Consider the following 21007-nt stretch of genomic DNA (forward strand, 5'->3'; position numbering starts at 1 on the left):
AGTGGGTCAAGGAAAGCGGGTCAAAGAAATGAAAGCCTATCAGTGCTGCTGAGGTTTGAGAAGGTTATGCCTGGGAAAGTACAGATAGGATTCCTTAGTTTCAATGTCAGATATTGCGGTGTTTTAAATGTGAAAGAATGGGTAATGGAGCTGTTCAATGTAAAGGAAGGAATGACGTGCCAAGTGTGGAGGGGAACATGATTACGGTGAATGTGGGAGAAAAGTTGTTATGTTAATTACGGATGCCCCTTTAAGGATGGAGCACTCTTGGTCATGTGCAGTGTTGTTCTGTTTCAGTCCACAAACAAATCTATCCCTTAATGTGTCATTTAGGTTCTCTCCAAACTGGCAATGTTCAGACAGTACATATGTAACTGAGTTGAATAAACTAACACCCTCCCCCTCATTCTGATCTCTCTTGTGGAAACGAAAACGTTCCGCGATGAGTGGTTTGGGGGGAATAGGTGATTTTGCAATATCTCCACAATCTCTGTGAACGTTTTATTTGAGGGCTTCAGAGGGGCAGTCAGATCTCTTAGCAAACGGTACGTTTTTGGGCCAATTAAACTCAACAACGCTGGTACTCTCTTGTTATCAGCAATGTCATTTGCAATGAAGTACTGTTCCAGTCGTTCAATGTAAGTTGCCCAGTTTTCTTGCGCGTCGTCAAACATCTATTTTCCCGATGCTAGCCGTTCTCTTTACCTCTGGCTCCACGGGTCTTTGATCTGCCGCCTCGTTCTCGTCAGCTCTCCCCTCGTCTTCATTGCTTGCTAGCTGTTGTGCTACAGGGTCAAAATCTTCCTCTTCCTACGAGCTCCATCTGTATTCGTGATGCACACTGCAGGTAATCATCCTGGTCGCCATTGTAGTGTCTTAACACTTAGTACTCATTTATATAATAAGAAAGACTCTGAATACAAGTAATTGAACTGGAACTTCACATTTACTCAAACGAGTTAGTACCAGAATAACATAGAATACTGCATGACATTCAAAAACGTTTGCTCACAGAATCAGAGCTCACGTTTGCAAAGGCGGTTGAAATTGCTGTGGCTATGGAAATCGCAACTAAAGATGCACTTGAGTTGCAAAGTAAAAGTAGTACTAACCTGTCACAAATTTCCCTGCACAAGTTCATGCAGACGACAGCGCCCCCGTGTGGCCGAAAAATGCAACAGGTGTGACAGAGATGGTCACAGAGCAGAGGACTGCCGTTTCAAAGACGAAATTTGTCACAAATGCAGTAGAAGGGGGCACATTCAAAGAGCATGCAAAGCAAAATTCAGTCACAAAAGGGATCACTGAGAAAATTAAAGGGTCTGTGAATGCACTAGCAGAGAACAGTGGCAGTGATTCAGATGAACGATTAATTGGTACAATGGAGTTAAACAGTGACTTCTCCCAGCAGTAGCATAATATGGGGGACACCAGATATCGAAGGCAAACCCCTCAAAATGGAGCTGGACACAGGATCTGCAGTGTCTATGATTTCCACTACCGTCTACAATCAGAACTTTTAAGGCTATCAAGCTGAAGAACACATGTGTTGCTGAAGACCTACTCAGGAGAGAGATTGAGCCCAATGGGGGCATTGCAGGTCAGAGTGCATTATGGGGGGCAAACACAGCAGTTACAGCTGTATGTGGTGCCTGGAACTGGCCCCCCATTATTGTTTCACACTGGTTACAGATCACCAGCCGTTGCTTTCCATTTTCAGTCCAAAGAAAGGCATTCCGGCAATGACAGCAGCCAGGTTACAGCGATATGCCCTGTTCCTTGCCAGTCATATGTATGACATTGAGTTTAAGCCGTCATCCCTCCACACAAATGCAGATGGATTATCCAGACTGCCGTGTACAAGAGAAAGACAAAGGAGGGTGGATGCAGTGGACATGTTCCATACCGCTCAGCTCGTGGCACTACCAGTTACAAGCACAGTTATCAAACAGGAGACAAGGAAAGATGTGACCTTGTCAAAAAGTGTACACCTACACCATGTCAGGATGGCCAGCTACTGGCAGAAAGGAGCTGACTCCGTATTTCCAGCGGAGAAACGGAATTACAACGTACCAAGGATGTTTGATGTGGGGAATGAGAGTCATGATACCCCAGAAACGCCAACATCTAGTATTGCAGCAACTACATGAAGATCATGTTGGAATTGTCAAAATGAAGCTGCTCTCAAGGAGCCACTTCTGGTGGCCAGGTCTGGATCAACAGATAGATAATATGGTGAAGAACTGTAGCGGATGTTTTGAAACCCTTCACATGCCTGCGCCTGTCCCAGTCCACCCATGGGAATGGCCCGCAGAGCCATGGCAGAGAATTCATGTGGACTACACTGGTCCCTTTGAAAAGCACATGTTTCTGGTTACTGTTGATGCCCATTCCAAATGGCCAGAGGTGTTTTGCACTGACTCCTCTACCTCAGCTCAGACGATAGTGTTCTCCCTTCTGTTTGCCGCTGCAGCTGGTAAGTGACAACGCGCAAGCTTTTGTAAGTGACGCGTTTCCAAGTCAGTAAATGGAATCAAACACTCAACCTCAGCTCCGTACCACCCTGCCACCAATGGGCTGGCAGAACGCTTTGTGTAAACCCTAAAGCAAGGACTCCGTGCAGCAAAACGAGACGAAGGGACTTTGCAAACAAAACTGGCCAAGTTCCTGGCCTCCTACCGAAACACCCCACATGCCATGACAAATGAAAGCCCAGCCGCACTGATGTTCGGGAGGCCTCTCCGCACACAGCTGGACATCATGAAGCCAAACAGGCGTAATGAAGTGCTGAACAAACAAGCCAAGATGCTCTCCGGTGGCCGGGAGCGCCATCTCCAAACAGGACAGGAAGTGATGGTGCGAGACTACAGAAGAGGAGGGAAATGGACAAGAGGGACCGTACACACACAAACGGGACCCAGAACTTACCAGGTTCAAGTGAACCCAGACATAATGTGCCGGCGTCACATTAACCAAATGCATTCCACGGAAAACAGCACAACAATCGAGAGAGAACAGGCCCAGAGAGATCCTGAGTGTGACACAGGGAACTGTAGGAGGGGGGGGGGGGGGGGGGTGGGGCAGTAAAGAGACCCCAGAGTGAAAGAAGGGAACGTGTTGATGAAGGTGCTGCTATAGCAGAAGCTATAATGGAACAAGCACACACTGAGGATGTTCAGGAGCCTCCAGACAATCCGAGGCGCTACCCAGAATGAAGGCACCGTCCACCAGACAGACTAGACTTATAAACAAACAAACATGAACTGTTCAAGTTCAAATTAAAATATGCAAAATAACTACAACAAGTTCTGGGAAATGTTTCAGTTGTGGTTTGGTAAAAGTAACTCTGATTGTATAAGAGAAGGAATGTTATGTTCTGTTAATTACTGATGTCCCCTTTAAGGATGGAGCATCCTTGGTCATGCGCAGTGTTGTTCTATGTTATTCTGGTACTAACTCGTTTGAGTACATGTGAAGCTCCAGTTCAATTACTTGTATTCAGTCTTTCTTATTATATAAATAAATACTAAGTGTTAAGACACTACAAAAGTGAAGGTTAAGTGTTGTAATTGTGGGGGGGGAGTTAGTTTTATTTTAATGGTAGTACAGAATTGGACACATTTTTAGGTGGATGCGTTACTTTTATACGAATATGCATGTCAATATGCTAGTGTAATGGTTCAGTAGCATTAGCTAGCACAACAGCCAGCTAAGGTAGCTAGCTAGATTTGACATCAAAGCAAACCTTAATTCTGACAGATGGATACCTTTCCCTTCCCGATATGTTGTAAGAGGATGCATCAACACCCTGGAAATATGTTTGTGGTGCACTCGCGCAACACTTACTGAGTGATAAATGAGTGTATCGTCTTCAAGATTTATAAGGTAAGTCAAATCAAATGTATTTATATAGTCATTCGTACATCAGCTGATATCTCAAAGTGCTGTACAGAAACCCAACCTAAAACAGCAAGCAATGCAGGTGTAGAAGCACCTCAATGCGTGTATTCTCATAAATGTAGCCCATATATTCATTCTTTGTAAGAATGAGATATTTCATCACTTTAAACTAGTAGCTAGCTCATCTTGATCATGTGTTGTTCCTTCTCACTTTCTAGAAGCAATCAGTTACAAGGCAAAAATACAGATATAGGCCTTCAATCAAACTGAGGACAGAGAATTACAGTATGTGTACACATGACAGGGTAAGGCTTCTTGCATGCATGGCTTTGAGATGTAAGAGTTGTTTGGATGACCCAATTGCTGGGTTGCAGGCATTGGGTCAATCGTCGGGTTGTTTTCTGTAAATACAACAAGGTTTGGTTGTTGGTGCTGGGTTATGGATATTTGACCCAGCCAGTGGGTTAATTTACCCGCCACCAGCACGTGAGGTTCACCAGAATATTTGCAAGTACTCTAGTTCTAGTGTGACTGACGAGTGGAAAACGGCTAACGTTATTCTGACCAAGGGTGTTTTGGTTGACTGAACAATCACTACGAATGACAAACACTACGAATTATGAATGTGATGGTCGTTCAGGTTAAATAGTTTGTCCTATCACAATTGGGTAGCTTGCAAATGTTAGCTTGAGCGTTAGCTAGCTAAAAATAAAATATATAACTTTTGGTTATGTTAATGAATTAGTTATAGGAGAGACAAGACCAAGATGAGACTCTGGACAAGGCGGATACGGTATATTTGAGGCCTTTTAATCTAGCATAGTGATATCTGGCAAACGTGCAGCACGGCTCTCATCGTCCACTCTTAGGGAGGTTTCGGAAAAAGAGGGCGTAACACATATTTGGGCAGTACATTTATACATTGGAATGACGTAGGTAGATTCTAGTAGTCCTGGCTCCTGGTTGGTTGTTCGTAGGTGATAGACAGTCCTCTCCAGCCTGTTGTCTGTATCTCATTGGTTCTTGACAGAGTTCATTGTCTTTGTAGCCCATCCCAAAGGGTTTGGAGCAGTGTATATTCATGGGTTATCAGTGTGTTTAACAACAGTCCGTGAATGCGTCATTACATGTTTTAATATGTTATTACAACACCCCCTCTTCACGTCTACTAGACGTGACAAAACTAAATGTAAGAAAAATAGAATAGGACATTTTAGGAAATTTGTAGTCCCCCTCTTCACGTCTCCAAAGAGACGTGAAAATTACTCATATGTGCATGTTTCAAACTCCACCAGAGGATCCTCCTGTTGTAGGAGGGGGAACATCAGTGCAGGGTCATTATTTGGTGCAATAGCAGAAGTAATGACTCGAGAAAGCAGGGAGCGGGCACATGGGATGCAACAACAGCCACAGAGGGTTAATATTGCAACAAACACAGAGATAGAGACCAGAATAGAAGAGACCAGGACCTTATATTTACCAAATGCATCCATCCAGGAGTCCCACGTGCTGGTATCAACCCCAGAGTGGGATTTCATTTTACCATTCAGGGTACGTAGTCCTTCTAACGCAACAGTGAGACTGCCATCAGAGGCTGTGTTATTGGGGATAAATGTGCAACATTGCTCCCCAAACATAAAACATATCCCACCCTTCTCAGCCAGCAACATGTCAACGGCAATGCGATTTTGAAAAGCCATAAGGGAGGTAGCCGCCAGTTGACCATGTACGGCCTCAAAACCTTGTTGAGTCCAGTTCCCTAATTTTTTGGACATTGAAATGTATATAGTTAATGCGGTCAACATTTTTTATTCACAGTGCACCACCAGCAGAGAGATGATTCAAAACCTGCGGCGACCTGGTCCACCAGCTTGTACTCATCAGGAACCCCCCTAGGAACACCTATAGCATCAATATATGTGGGATCCCCAACAGTCAGGGCTGCTTCCCACTTGGTTCTGGTAGGCAGAAACTGTGGGTCCACAGCCTGTATCCGGGTCACCAAATCACCCACACCTATAGGGTAAACAGAGATAGGCAGTAGAAGTGTTACAAGCGCACAAGTACCCGTAGCCTTATTGGGAGGTCTGTCAAAAAGCCGAGGTCCCCCACACCACCACCAGATGTCAGCCCTGATCACTGGCTTAAAAACACCAACTACTACGATAGTATTTGTACACCAACCAACAGGGAGCAAACATAACTGTAGTATACCCCCTGTCATGTTAATACAGGAGAATTCGGCCCTGGCAACATCAGAGGAAAATACTGGTGCCCTGTCCGTAGCGGAGACAACAGGGTAAACTGCATCCCACAAGAAACAATTACCAGTCGGATTGTCTTGGTCCATAAGGGGCATTAAACGTCCGATCTCGACAGTATCCGGGACAATGCGGAGCAATGGTCGGGCACCCATGCAAACTACACAACTAGTGGGGGTTGTATTGGCTGCTTGTTCGGTCAATAATAGCCAATTGTTAGACAAACCTGAGATACCTGTAGCAACCCGAATGTTCTCATCCGGGGTAGGGGTGGTGACCACTAAAACAGCAGAACCCCACCCATCCCTGTGCTGGGGCAGGGTATGTGGCTTTGCCATATCGTCACGCACCGTCACAGAAGTAGGCTGTGGTTCTGGCGTAACACAGATATATAGTGTGAAATGGACTTCAGCCCTGTCGGTATCTACATATGGGGCCAACGTAAAAACCTGACACCCCATAGTGGTCCCAGGTCGTACAATCAGCTTTAGTTGAAAACCAGTGCGTGAAAATGTAAGCCGTTTGCGCCAGGCAAGAACAACCCGTCCCTTGGAATAGCTGGACCAGTCATGCCCCGTTTCTGCCACCAAGTTTTTCCAAGACCACTCACCATATCCCCCTTTGGTTATATACCAGTTAAAACTGGAATAGGTCCAGGCAGGTAGCCCCAAACTATTTTGCGCATGACCCAAAAGGCCCCAAGGCAGGTAAACGGTGGTGGTGGCATTGAAAGGCAAACACAAGGTGGTGCTCTTCAACTCCTGGGGGGTGCACTTAGTGACTCCCACCTCACGCCTAGAAACGGTATGGTCTTGTGGTAGATAAGAGGGAAAAGAGAGAGAGTTAGTTTCACCTGGCAGAGTAGAATTCAGTGTGTGAGTCTGTAGTGGGTGCATCTGTAGTGGGTGCATCTGTTGGTTTATAAGCCATGTGAGTGTACATACAGTGACTCCTCCCATGAGAAGAAAAATAACAAACAGTGGTCCGGAGATCCCCAACCGTTCCCAAGGAGTACGGTGTGACTTAGTCAGTGAATATGGGGTTGAACCTCCCATTTTCCCTGACTAAGGAGGTGCAAGATTTGGGGCCGAATGTAGACCACTTAGGTCGGTTCTGACTTCCGTCAGTGTGCGGGAAGGGGTTGGAGCTGGTGTACAATGTGTGAGGTGGTGCCAAGGTGCGCCCAATTTACCTTTGACCTGGACTGAGTGTGAAGTAACCTCCTTCACTTCGTACGGACCAGTCCACCTGGGTTCCAGCCACTTTCTCTTGTGGACCTTCACCCTTACCCAGTCTCCAAGTTTTACCTTCAGTGGTGGCGTGTCCCCCGGCAGCTCCCCCTCCGGTACCTTGTGAACCTGGGTAGAGAGTGCTGCAGAGAGAACCGTCAGTTTTTTCACATAATTAGACATTACAATTTATTGCACATCAAGGGCGGGCATATGACCTCCCTCCCTTGGTGGGCCAGGCATGACTCTACCAGTCATTATCTCATGAGGAGAGAGATGGGTGCCTGATCCTGGTGAGGCTCTCATGGCCATCAACGCCAGGGGCAGGGCTTCGACCCATTTCAACTTCGACCCGGCACATACGTTTGACTTGCGCGTTCCATGAGATCTTGGGATTGTGGCCTATAACTGACTTCGCATCCTCCCCCGCCGCTGGAATTGCCTCTACCCATTTGGAAAACCTATCCACCATCACTAATAGGTATTGTTTCCCATTAACCACCTTATCCGCCCCCATGTCTGTGTATTCTATGCTAATAACCTGAAATCATGCATTAGGTAATGGGTATGAGCCCATTGGTGTTCGATATGGTTTCTTTGGGTTGTGTCTGTCACAAACATTGCATTCGTCATAAAATAAATAAGTCAGTCATATTTTTTATGTGAGGGCCTTTTGGAGGGTCTTTAGTTTGCCTTTGTGTGTGTGGGGCCATGTGCTTCTCATAAAAGTTCTGGGTCCATCAGTGTGGACTGCTTCATGGGCATGGGCTGAGTCTCTATAGATATTCACAGTCTTTCCTTTTCCTCTGATGAGGGCCTGCGTCAATCCGATGATTTCAGCTAATTGGGCCGATGTTGGTTGAGGGATGATGGCTGTGAGCTGTTTTTTCAATAGCTTTTGCTACTGCAGCAACGTATCTGGAGCATGTTGACTGTCCTACCTCAATGTGGTCAAGTTTAGAAGAGTAGTGCATCAAGACCCGTCTCTCCCCCTCTTGTTTCTGGAATAGGACGGATGAGGTGAATCCTTCCCTTTCAGAAACATCCAAATGGAACTTGTTCTTGTAGTCAGGTGCAGTCAGAGCAGCTGCCGCTGATAGATCTGTTTTCAGGAGTGCTATGGCTGTTGATGCTTCAGCCGTCCAGGCCAGGGGTGCATGGAGGTTCCTTGATCGTAGGATGACCGGTGCTGCCACCCCCTCTGGGCCTCACACAATGGTACAACACCTGATAGGAGGGGTCAGGTGCATCCTGTCTTCGTCCCAGTCTGCAGTGTAGAGGCAGTCATCGGTTTCTGTTGCATTGAGTGTGCAATGGATCTCAGCTTGGGGAGTCTTTAATGGGTGCAGTGTAGATTTGAGCTTTCAGTTGGTTGAACTTAAACTGGATGTGAGGGGTGGCAGGCCCTGTGGGTAGGCATTTTGGCCAGTACACTTCTGGGGTTTCAGACAGTGTGGGCATCTTTTATGGCCAGGGCATGGTGTTCCCTGCCATACCTTGAAACTGTGGTTGGTTGTAATCTTGCTGTTGCTGCTGCATGTGGCTGGGCCCTGGGTGGTTGTATTGTAGAGGAGGGGGTCCTCTTCCTCCTCCTCCTCCTCATCCTGTGTTCGTGGCTTTGGGTAGTAGTATTTTCATTGCAGTTAGTGTATCCATGTAGAGGCTCCTCCATGTAGGCTGGGCATCTGTCCCATCAAGGCGGTCTTCCCAGGCTGGTACTCAACGAAGCATGGATCAACTGCTGGGCGTAGGGGAAGTTGGTAGGCCCCTTCCTGCTCCTTTCAGTGCTTGTGTCAAGCCTATGATTTCAGCTAATTGTCTGTGTTTGGAGTATAGGAGAACTGAATAAGATCGTGGCCTTCTCTCTTTAGGAGGCCCGGTTGAGATCCACCTTCCCTTCCTTGGGGGTAGTTCAGCAGGGACCCACCTGGGCCTTGTAGTGCTGTGGGGCTTGAGCAAATCGGGCCTTTCTTCACAGACAAGGTGGCCTTCTTGAATCCCCACAGTCATGTTCCCTTTTAGCTGTCCTCCCTTCACCATGAAGACCGGGGCCTGTATGGCTGCTGGTGTGGTGTGGGTTTTTAAATGGGTTGTGTGGGAGGTATGCGAATGGATTTTGTGAATAGGGAGGTGGCACTTCAGTCTTCTCTTCCTGTGGCGGGTATAGAGGGAGCGGGGCCGATGGGGTGGTCACGGTGGGTGGTGGTGTGTTGTGGTTGTTGTTTGTGCCTTCTCTGACGTCATCTGAGGCCCCAGCAAGCACCCCCATCATATCAGGTTTCTTTTGTGGGCATGTCCTTTTTTTCACCTCTATTGCCCATGTCCCTATTCTCAGCTCCGCCTCCGCTCTCTCTCTCTCCTTCGTTCCTTTTTTCTTGAAAAAAATGGCTGCTATTCTTTTCTGCCTCACTCTCTCTCCCGTGCCTGACTGCCTCCTCTAATTCTCTTTCCATAGTGCTGAGTTGTTCCCTGGATGGGGCAACTCCACCAATGTAACCTGCCTGGGTCCATCTTAGCCTAATTTCCCCCCATATCTTCTTTATTGATTTATATTCCTGTTTTCCTCCTGCCCTTTCCTGTATTCTCTGATCTAAATATTCATTGAATTTGAGTTTGGGAACGGTAATTGAGGCCATATTGACGATTCACTATGTCTGGGTCCGATAAAAAATTATGTAAAACAATTAAAAACAACTAAATGTTGCACATTGCACTATGGCCCTCCGCAACTATGTGCACTTAGCCCGTCACTTGGTCAAAACCAGCGATGTATCCCTGGTGCCCACACAGACTTATCTCTCGTGTCTCACCCTCGTGCACACAGAGTTTTGTAGAATTGCTGTACTATAATATCGCAAAGGGATATTCGCGAGATAATCATGCGTCTAGGGTATTTTACTGGAGTAATTTTACAGGTTCACACATTTCTACTGCCTGGCGAAATGTTAGTGTCCCAAACGCCTACTTTTGGGTCAATGTCAAAGCATTCAAATGCCTTCTATAATATTTGTCAAATTAATTCTAGGCAACCCCAACAGCACAAAGAGAACAGAAATCAATTCGTTACACGGCACGGCGGCCGCACAGCCCCGCCCAAACTTTTGACTCGGCGGTCAAATTTAGAGCCGGTGGTCAGTATCACTCTGTCTCATGGAACGGTGAATCAGTGACATTAATCTGGAGAGATCAGGTTTAATTCCTTCACTCCTAGTCCAATTTTTTAGCTTATTAACTGATGCTCCTAGTGGGATGTCAACTCCACTAGTCCCAGTCTTTGTTATGTGTCTCGATCAATTAACAAAACATTTCATCATCTCATTCATATTTCATTTCACTGAGTTATCGAATCCCTCACCGTAACACCTAAACGATTGCCAAATCGAAAATTGCCAGACTATCTGGACCCGATTAAAACAGTGCATCACATTCCATCAAATTCTGTTATCAAATCCTTCACCGTAACACCTAGTTGATTTACATATCAACTATTGCCAGACTATATGGATTAGATTTTAAACAATATATCACATTCTGTCCTCCAATTCCTCACCGTAACACCTAGCTGATTTACATATCAACTATTGCCAGACTATTTGAATCAGATTTGAACAATATATCACATTCTGTCCTCCAATTCCTCACCGCGACACCCAGTAATTTTATTACTGTTGCAGGACTATTTGAATCAGATTTGAACAATATATTTACACAGATATCATTATGCAAATGCCTTTGGTTATTGGATAATTTTTTCATAAATTTAACGGCAATTCATACTCACGCACTCAGTACTTCTGACCATAATTTGGATATTGATTATACTATAATATGCAGAATTCGATTAAACCGGTTCTGCGTACCTTTATAATGTCGAGCTCTTTGGTCAGTTTCCTGAGGCGAGTTGAATCCCCGATGGCTCCTGTAGACAGGTCGCCCGTCCTTCTAGAATCTGTCGTCAACTTGTCTTTTCTCTCATCAAATCTATGGACCGAATTCATGGATTTCTACCATCCTCTAGCTACCAATTTGTTAATGAATTAGTTATAGGAGAGACAAGACCAAGATGAGACTCTGGACAAGGCGGATACGGTATATTTGAGGCCTTTTAATCTAGCATAGTGATATCTGGCAAACGTGCAGCACGGCTCTCATCGTCCACTCTTAGGGAGGTTTCGGAAAAAGAGGGCGTAACACATATTTGGGCAGTACATTTATACATTGGAATGACGTAGGTAGATTCTAGTAGTCCTGGCTCCTGGTTGGTTGTTCGTAGGTGATAGACAGTCCTCTCCAGCCTGTTGTCTGTATCTCATTGGTTCTTGACAGAGTTCATTGTCTTTGTAGCCCATCCCAAAGGGTTTGGAGCAGTGTATATTCATGGGTTATCAGTGTGTTTAACAACAGTCCGTGAATGCGTCATTACATGTTTTAATATGTTATTACAACAGTTACTACATGATTCCATATGTGTTATTTCATAGTTTGATGTCTTCACTACTATTATACAATGTAGAAAATAGTACAAATAAAGAAAAAACCTTGAATGAATAGGTGTCCAAACTTTTGATTGAGACTTTATTTTTGATATTGCTACTACGCAAATATGCAAGTAACCATTTCACTCTACAGTTTACACCTATATCCTGTGCATGTGACAAACTTTGATTTGATTGAGTTTCCTTATTGTAGGCTGTTTTACCACTTAATATTTTGTTGTTTACTACCCTACTCACTCTGTTTAGCACAAGTCCTCACGTGAAATTTCAAATGTTGCTACATACTGTAAGACCGAATTGAGGTAGTCTGTCACATTTTCATTGACCCCATGTAAAATAGCATCTACTTCTTCCACATTGTTATCGATAACCAATAGTACAACCTTAATGGAAACGTGAAAGACTCAACTTCACCAGAACTTCTTAGAACCATGTAGAAAATTTGGGACTAGATACATTACATGCACAGATACCATAGTCAGCCTGGCCTTAATTTTACCATACTTGCTTTATTGGTCATTTGAACTGAAAGTGTCAGTGACCAACTTGACACACATCACAGGCTGGGCGAAGCTCATGGGCACAATAGCAGTGGATAGAGATTGTAGCTGGTAACTCTGGCTGATAGAAGTTCCTGAAAATGTCAGAATTGACTGACCTACATGTCTTAAAGTAATGATGGACTGTCATTTCTCTTTGCTTATTTGAGCTGTTCTTGCCATAATATGGACTTGGTCTTTTACCAAGTAGGGCCATCTTCTGTATACCACTCCTACCTTGTCACAACACAACTGATTGGCTTAAACAAATTAAGGAGGAAAGAAATTCCACAAATTAACAAGGCATAGGTATCTGGTTAGACTGTAAACTCTCCTTCCAGACTCACATTAAGCATCTCCAATCCAAAATTAAATCTAGAATTGGCTTCCTATTTTGCAACAAAGCATCCTTCTCTCATGCTGCTAACCATACCCTTGTAAAACTGACTATCCTACCGATCCTTGACTTCGGCAATGTCATTTACAAAATAGCCCCCAACACTCTACTCAGAAAATTGGATGCAGTCTATCACAGTGCCATCCGTTGTGTCACCATATACTACCCACCACTGCGACCTGTATGCGCTCGATGGCTGGCCCTCGCTTCATATCCATCGCCAAACCTACTGGCTCAAGGTCATCTATAAGTCGTTGCTAGGTAAAGCCCCGCCTTATCTCAGCTCACTGGTCACCATAGCAGCACCCACCCGCGCTCCAGCAGGTATATTTCACTGGTCACCCCCAAAGCCAATTCCTCCTTCGGCCACCTTTCCTTCCAGTTCTATGCTGCCAATGACTGGAACGAACTGCAAAAATCACTGAAGCTGGAGATTCATCTCCCTCACTAGCTTTAAGCACCAGCTGTCAGAGTCAAATTCGAATCGAACAGCGGTCAGGGAAATGGATCATTTCCCAGATCTTAGTCCTCATAAGGAAAAGGGATCGCTACCTGGCCAGATTCAGAAGGACAAATCTACAACAAGATTATGACAGTTATATTAACTGTAGAAACCAGGCAAGATACAAAATGGATAAGGCCAAATCGCAACATTATATAGATGCTGTTAATGACAACTTACATCAGCCTCAAACTGTGGAAAATTTGAATGGACATTGGCTCAAAAACTCCCCATAAGGTAGAATTGGCCTGGATAGTGATGACGTTTTATGTTTTTGACCAAGCAAAGTTTGCAAATTTAAACACATTTTTTACAACTATAGTCTCATCTCTGGTTAAGTTACCTATCTGCTCTGGACACTGGCCAGTCTTTCATAAACAACTTTTACCATAGCAAAGGTCTCACAAATTATTTGTTTGGGCTGTGCATGGTAACAGAGGACAACATTTCCAATCTACTATGCTTAATGAGCACAAACAAAGCAACTGGGCTGGATAACCATCCTGCAAGATTCATAAAAGATAGTGCTTGTGTCACTGCTAAAATAACGCATATTGTAAACCTTTCTATTAGTTGGACAAGGTCTCCATTGGAAAATAGATGTTATGTAATTGAGAAAAAACGGTATAAATAAAGGTTAAATAAAATAAAAATAAGTAGTGGTACATTTCCCAAGGATCTCAAAACAGCCTGGGTGGTTACACTTCACAAGAAGAGCAGTAAAACAAATGTAGGAATCTACAGACCTGTGTCAATCCTCAGCACCTTATCCAAAGTTATTGAGAGATTTGATTTTAATCAACTTGAGGGATACCTTCTTGAGCACAAACTTCTTTATGAACTACAATCTGGTTTCAGAACAGCTCACTCCACTGATACTTGCCTGATCTGTTTCGCCTGTCTTTGTGCTTGTCTCCACCCCCTCCAGGTGTCGCCCATCTTCCCCACTTACAATTGAAATCGGAAGTTTACACACATAGGTTGGAGTCATTTACTAGTTTTTCAACCACTCCACAAATTTCTTGTTAACAAACTATAGTTTTGGCAAGTCGGTTAGGACATCTACTCTGTGCATGACACAAGTAATTTTACCAACAATTGTTTACAGACAGATTATTTAACTTATCATTCGCTGTATCACAATAACAGTGGGTCAGAAGTTTACATGTGCCTTGTACTGCAGCGCCAGCTGTGCCCTCAGAGTCCCTGGGTTCGCGCCCAGGCTCTGTCGTAACCGGCCGCGACCGGGAGGTCCGTGGGGCGACGCACAATTGGCCTAGCGTCGTCCGGGTTAGGGAGGGATTGGTCGGTAGGGATCTCCTTGTCTCATCGCGCACCAGCGACTCCTGTGGCGCGCAGTGCGCGCTAGCCAAGGTTGCCAGGTGCACGGTGTAGCCTCCGACACATTGGTGCGGCTGGCTTCCGGGTTGGAGGCGCGCTGTGTTAAGAAGCCGTACGGCTGGTTGGGTTGTGTATCGGAGGACGCATGACATTCAACCTTCGTCTCTCCCGAGCCCGTACGGGAGTTGTAGCAATGAGACAAGACAGTAGCTACTACAACAATTGGATACCACGAAATTGGGGAGAAAAAGGGGTAAAAAAAAAAAGAAAAGAAGTTTACATGTGCCTTTAAACAGCTTGTAAAATTCCAGAAAATTATGTCATGGCTTTAGAAGCTTCTGATAGGCTAATTGACATAATTTGAGTCAACTGGAGGTGTACCTGTGGATGTATTTCAAGGCCTACCTTCAAACTCAATGCCTCTTTGCTTGACATCATGGGAAAATTAAAAGAAATCAGCCAAGACCTCAGAAAACAAATTGTAGACCTCCACAAGTCTGGTTCATCCTTGGAAGAAATGTCCAAACACCTGAAGGTACCACGTTCATCTGTGCAAACAATAGTGCGTAAGTATAAACATCATGGGACCACGCAGCCTTCATTCCGCTCAGGAAGGAGGCGCATTCTGTCTCCTAGAGATGAACGTACTTTGGTGCGAAAAGTGCAAATCAATCCCAGAACAACAGCAAATTACCTTGTGAAGATGGGAGGTACAAAAATATCAATATCCACAGTAAAACGAGTCCTATATCGACATAACCAGAAAGGCCGCTCAGCAAGGAAGACGCCACTGCTCCAAAACCGCCATTAAAAAGCCAGACTACGGTTTGCAACTGCACATGGGGACAAAGATCGTACCTTTTGGAGAAATGTCCTCTTTGATGGAACAAAAATAGAACTGTTTGGTCATAATGACCATTGTTATGTTTGGAGGAAAAAGGGGGAGGCTTGCAAGCTGAAGAACACCATCCCAACCGTGAAGCATGGAGGTGGCAGCATCATGTTGTAGGGGTGCTGTGCTGCAGGAGGGACTGGTGCACTTCACAAAATAGATGGCATCATGAGGACGGAAAATGATGTGGATATATTGAACCAACATCTCAAGGCATCAGTTAAAGTTAAAGCTTGGTCGCAAATGGGTCTTCCAAATGGACAATGACCCCAAGCATACTTCCAAAGTTGTGGCAAAATGGCTTAAGGACAACACGGTCAAGGTATTGTAGTGGTCATCACAAAGACCTGACCTCAATCCTATAGAACATGTGTGGGCAGAACTGAAAAAGCGTGTGCGAGGAAGGAGGCCTACAAACCTGACTCCGTTACACCAGCTCTGTCAGGAGGAATGGGCCAAAATTCACCCAATTTATTGTGGGAAGCTTGTTGAAGGCTACGCGAAACGTTTGACTCAAGTTAAACCATTTAATTGAGTGTATGTAAACTTCTGACCCACTGGGAATGTGATGAAAGAAATAAAAGCTGAAATAAATAGTTCTCTCTACTATTATTCTGACATTTCACAAAGTGTCTTGCCTTGCATTGCCTTGCCTTGCCTTGCCTTGCCTTGCCTTGCCTATCCTGACCTGACCTGTCCCTGTACCCGCCTGACCACCCTGCCTGTCACTGACCGGGAGTCTCCCTGCGGTCCTGTACCTTTGCTCCATCTCTGGATTACCGACCTCTGCCTGATCTGAGCCTGCCTGCTTTGACGCTTGCCTGCCCCGTTGGTACAATAAACATTGTTACTTCTACACTTGGTTCTTACCTTTATTCCTGATACTTATCCAGCTTTTTGACCACATTAAGCAGGAAAGTGAGGAGGGGAACTATACAGGTATGATATGGTCCATAACCAACCATCACAATACCAGAGCTAGTGTTATGTCTTGTAAAATCCCAAGAGTAAACAGTACTGCGAGGAACACGTTTTTCTATATAGGCATTTGTCTATGGAATAGCCTTCCCTTGGAGATCAAGCAAATAAAATTTAAAATAGCTTTAAAAAGCAGGACAAGGTTGTCTAAGTAAGGGAAATCACCCCACTGCCCCTTGTGCCCCCACTGCTGGTCAGGTGTATTTATTTGAAGGATTAATAGTTTGTTTTAATGTGAAATGAATATGGTTGATTTTTAAGGTTACGGAGAAGTGCAGTGAAAAGTTTTTAAGATGTTAATATAAATAAATGTATGCCCGATAATAATGATAGAAGTAAAATAATGATAGAAGTTATATCACCTTAAAAAGGGTTTATTTACAACCTCTGAGGTATAACATGTTGGACAAAGAGGTATAAGAGAGTGACATACAGTGCATTTTTCCACATTTTGTTACGGTACAGCCTTATTCTAAAATGGATTAAAGAAAAATAAATCCTCATCAACCTACACCCAAATACCCAATAATGCAAAGCAAATGTATTGAAAAAAACAAACAGAAATAACTTATTTGCATAAAGTGGGTTTTCCTTTAAAAGTTGCGACATACATTCAGGATATTAGATATATAAACTTCAGTAACACCATGGTTTTAATAACACAGCTTGTGGGATGCTGGGGAATTGTATGGCATGGAGGAGTGCATGGTGGCATAGTCTTTACTGTCAGCCACTGTTGCCATTAATGATAGTTCGACCACCAGAGGGCATCTTTGAGAAGCTTGCTGGTGCTTGTTTACTTTTCCAAATGCAGGCCAGACATTTTGATTGCTATACCCTCTCCGGAAAAGCATATTCCACAGTTTTTAATGAGCCTAGTTTTGCCAAAAAACACAAAATATTTTACAGATGGTCTCTCTTTCAAAATACAATGTTTTCCTAGAATAACCACAGCTCCATGACTACTGATGACAATCAGCAAATACCGATTTTGGGAAAATATCCTTTCTAAGGTATTCTGTTATTTTCCATCATATTCATATTGTAAAGGGCTGGGGAATATACGCATGTGATGTTTCCTGCACCATATGCACACTAAGAGTAGAATAGCTGGGACTCGATGAGTAGCCTACCAGTAGCTGCCAGTCTAATATATACATTTAATATACACAATCACAAAGAAATCCATTCATATTTTGTTTAGAAAGGTTATAAAAAAAACATGCTACGAAGACAATTTATTTCAAAATAACAGAATAGCATTTTTTAAGATGCATTTACCTGTGCTGTGATAGCTGAGATTGATGAGGGAAAAAAACTATTTATCCCATTTTAGAATAAGGCTGTAATGTAACAAAATGTGGAAAAAGTAAAGGGGTCTGAATACTTTCCGAATGCATTGTATAGCCCCTAACCCTATCTTCCCCAATGATAACCAAGAGGGGCCTAGCTTCGTCCTTTATGACTGGGAAAGGCCTCAATTCTAGGCCGCAGGAAATCCTACATTCATCTTATTAGATCAGAACAGGATGGATCAACAGTGATTTATATTACTGGTTTTCACCCTAAAAAAAAAGTTAGTTGTGTCTTGCTGCATAACACATCGTCTACCCAGATGATGTGGATCATTGTCAGGTTATTAGATAAATAAGCTTCAGTAACACCATGGTTTTAATAGCACTTTAAACAGGTAGAATGTGTTTGTTTTGGGTCCACACTGGTAAGTTAACTCATGTAAATGTCTAGTCACAGAGGATTTTCTCCTGAATAACTGGTCAGGGCATAGTACTTTCCATTCAGCTTCAGGCAACTTTGATGTACAGCAAGGCTTGATCACACCTGTAGTGACTATTTCTGTCAAATCCATTGTTGCTTATCCATTGTTCATTAGATATATCAATGTAATTACACCCAACACAATGTTGAAAAACAGAATGCTTCCCAACAGTAGATTACATAACTAGATGTGAGCTAGACGCTGCCAGCAATGTAGCAGAAGAAAGTGAAAGCTGCAACAGGGACTCTAACTAGGGCTCATGCATGGCAAAGTGAGCTCTAACAGCCATTTTTGCAGGTCTTCTATTTCTCCACATTTATCAATGTCACGATCGTCGCATGGAGGGGACCAAAGCGTAGCGTGGTTAGAATACATTCTTCTTTATTGAATAAAGAACACTTAAACAACAAAACGATTAAGACGACCGCTATATAAACACTGTGATAACATGCAACATAACATAGACAATAACCCACAAAATACCCAAAGAAGATGGCTGCCTAAATATGGTTCCCAATCAGAGACAACGATAAACACCTGCCTCTAATTGAGAACCAATCTAGGCAACCATAGACCAACATAAACACCTAGATGAAAACAACCCCATAAATCTACAAAAACCCCTAGACAGTACAAACACCATAGAATAAGACAAAAACACACATATCACCATGTCACACCCTGACCTAACCAAAATAATAAAGAAAACAAAGAATACTAAGGTCAGGGCGTGACAATTGATGAACTATTATATTGTATGTATTTTGTGACAACCTGGTAGATTAACAATATTGGGTTGTTAACACTTTTTTTGTTATATATAAATAAATGTGGGACACAAAAAAAGGCAGTGTAGAACATCATTGCCAAAAATGCATTGCTGCTGCAATACTTTTTGTACATATTTGCATGAATTGAGTGTGAGATTGTGTTGCTTTTTTCATGCATCAGGTAATTCAGCCGCATTAAATGGTTGGATGGGAACATGGTTAGTGTTGTGTAAATGAACCTATGAGCCCCAGCACCAAATGAATGATGTAAACATCAAACTGGGTGTTAATGGATGTAAATGGCTATAAAATATACAAAATCGATTGTGTATGTGATGGCATTGTCAGTGTGCCTCCATACTTTGCACAAGTCCTCATATTCTAAAATCAAATGATTTCTCAAACAAGATGGGACCAACATGGTTGAGTACCTGCACCAGGCACAGTGACCAGACCCTCCCCATTTGTTTTGGCTCTTGGGGACTGCTCACAGGTGTTTATATTCATTAGTGGACCGGCATTGGAGTAAGGTACACTGCTTGGGGCACTGGATGTGTGCTTCAAGTCCTATTGTGTTTATCAACTTTCCCACTGTGAATTAATAGATCAATGGATGGATGAGTCATGACTGTTTCATTCCAATGCTAATGTGCTCATGAGGAACTATTTATAACTCTGTTAGATTGACTTTTAGTTTGTTGTTTTAATGTAAAAGCAGTGCCTGCTAATCAGAGACAACGATAAACAGCAGCTTCTGATTGGGAACCATACCAGGCCAAACACAGAAATACAAAAACATAGAACACATAGAATGCTCACCCCAACTCACGCCCTGACCAAACTAAAACAGAGACATAAAAAGGAACTAAGGTCAGGATGTGACACCATGCTGATGATTTCAAGTTGTATTGGATGTATTTTTCTGTTGAAGACATTGAATTTAGTATATTTACCACATTTAGGATGTACATTTTTCTTCTCTGTGAAGTAAGTTCATGTGATTTGGTTTATGTAGATACATTTAAATGTTTAACACACAGTAACCAAAAACCAGATCTAATTTGCATATTCACGCTGAGTTTGCAGCGAATAGAATGTTTCCAAGAATTGTTTTCCAGAAGATCACAAGTTGCTGCAAATTTACAGTTTGCCATAAAACTAATTTGCATGTGAAAATAGGATCTTGCCGCAGTAGTAAGTAAAATTAGAAAATGTAACATTTACTTTCCTTATATATTCGATTCAATCTAATTTCAGATGATTAGAATCTCAAAAACATGCTTTGCATAATAAGCGTCATACAATGAAACAAATGTGTTTTTAAGGACAATAAATAGGTTTGGCTGTATCAGGTCAGGATAAGGGTCAATGCATTTAGGGAATGGAGCAACAGGTGGAGCAACAAGGCCAGTGAGTGGTACACAGAATGTAATGGTGAACAAATTTCATGCTTGACAGTAGGTCACTGTTCACACACACACTCCCTTCTTCTGTTGTCTTTACCAGATTATGAAGCAAAAATCATCCAATCAGCCAATCAGCAACTCCCCATTACTGCGATGCCAAATCAAATACTTCTCTTTAACGCTCACAGCTCTATCACACGATGACAGATAAACACAAGGCTATATGAAACACTATTTGTGTTCCTAAATATTCCTAAATATTAAGAGTAGGTGAAATGGAATTGCAGAAAACGTCCAAATTGTAGAATAAACATGGGAGAATGGGTAGGCCTGGGAGGGCATAGGCCCACCCACTGGAGCCAGGTCCAGTCAATCAGAATGAGTTTTTCTTTACAAAAAAACTTTATTACAGACTGAAATACTCCTCAAATTCATCAGCCGTCCAGGTGACTGGTCTCAGACCATTCCACAGGTGAAGAAGCCAGATGTGGAGGTCCTGGGCTGGCATGAATACACATG

At 43.4% G+C, this 21007-nt stretch overlaps 2 protein-coding genes across 3 annotated transcripts in view; one reads left to right on the forward strand and one right to left on the reverse strand.

The window, feature by feature from the left end:
• LOC110492286 (solute carrier family 2, facilitated glucose transporter member 1-like) overlaps positions 1-14203 on the reverse strand; it is a 52669-nt gene extending 38466 nt beyond the window's left edge. The window contains exon 1 of the mRNA XM_021566483.2: positions 14071-14203. The gene's annotated coding sequence lies outside the window, so the exon portion shown is untranslated. The remainder of the gene's footprint in view (positions 1-14070) is intronic.
• The window catches only part of LOC110492287 (polyhomeotic-like protein 2), a 61593-nt gene continuing 43884 nt past the window's right edge, over positions 3299-21007 (forward strand). For both annotated transcript variants that reach the window (XM_021566485.2, XM_036947248.1), the window contains exon 1: positions 3299-3885. The gene's annotated coding sequence lies outside the window, so the exon portion shown is untranslated. The remainder of the gene's footprint in view (positions 3886-21007) is intronic.

Source organism: Oncorhynchus mykiss, chromosome 16, assembly GCF_013265735.2.
Source record: "Oncorhynchus mykiss isolate Arlee chromosome 16, USDA_OmykA_1.1, whole genome shotgun sequence".
Classification (NCBI taxonomy): Eukaryota; Metazoa; Chordata; class Actinopteri; order Salmoniformes; family Salmonidae; genus Oncorhynchus; species Oncorhynchus mykiss.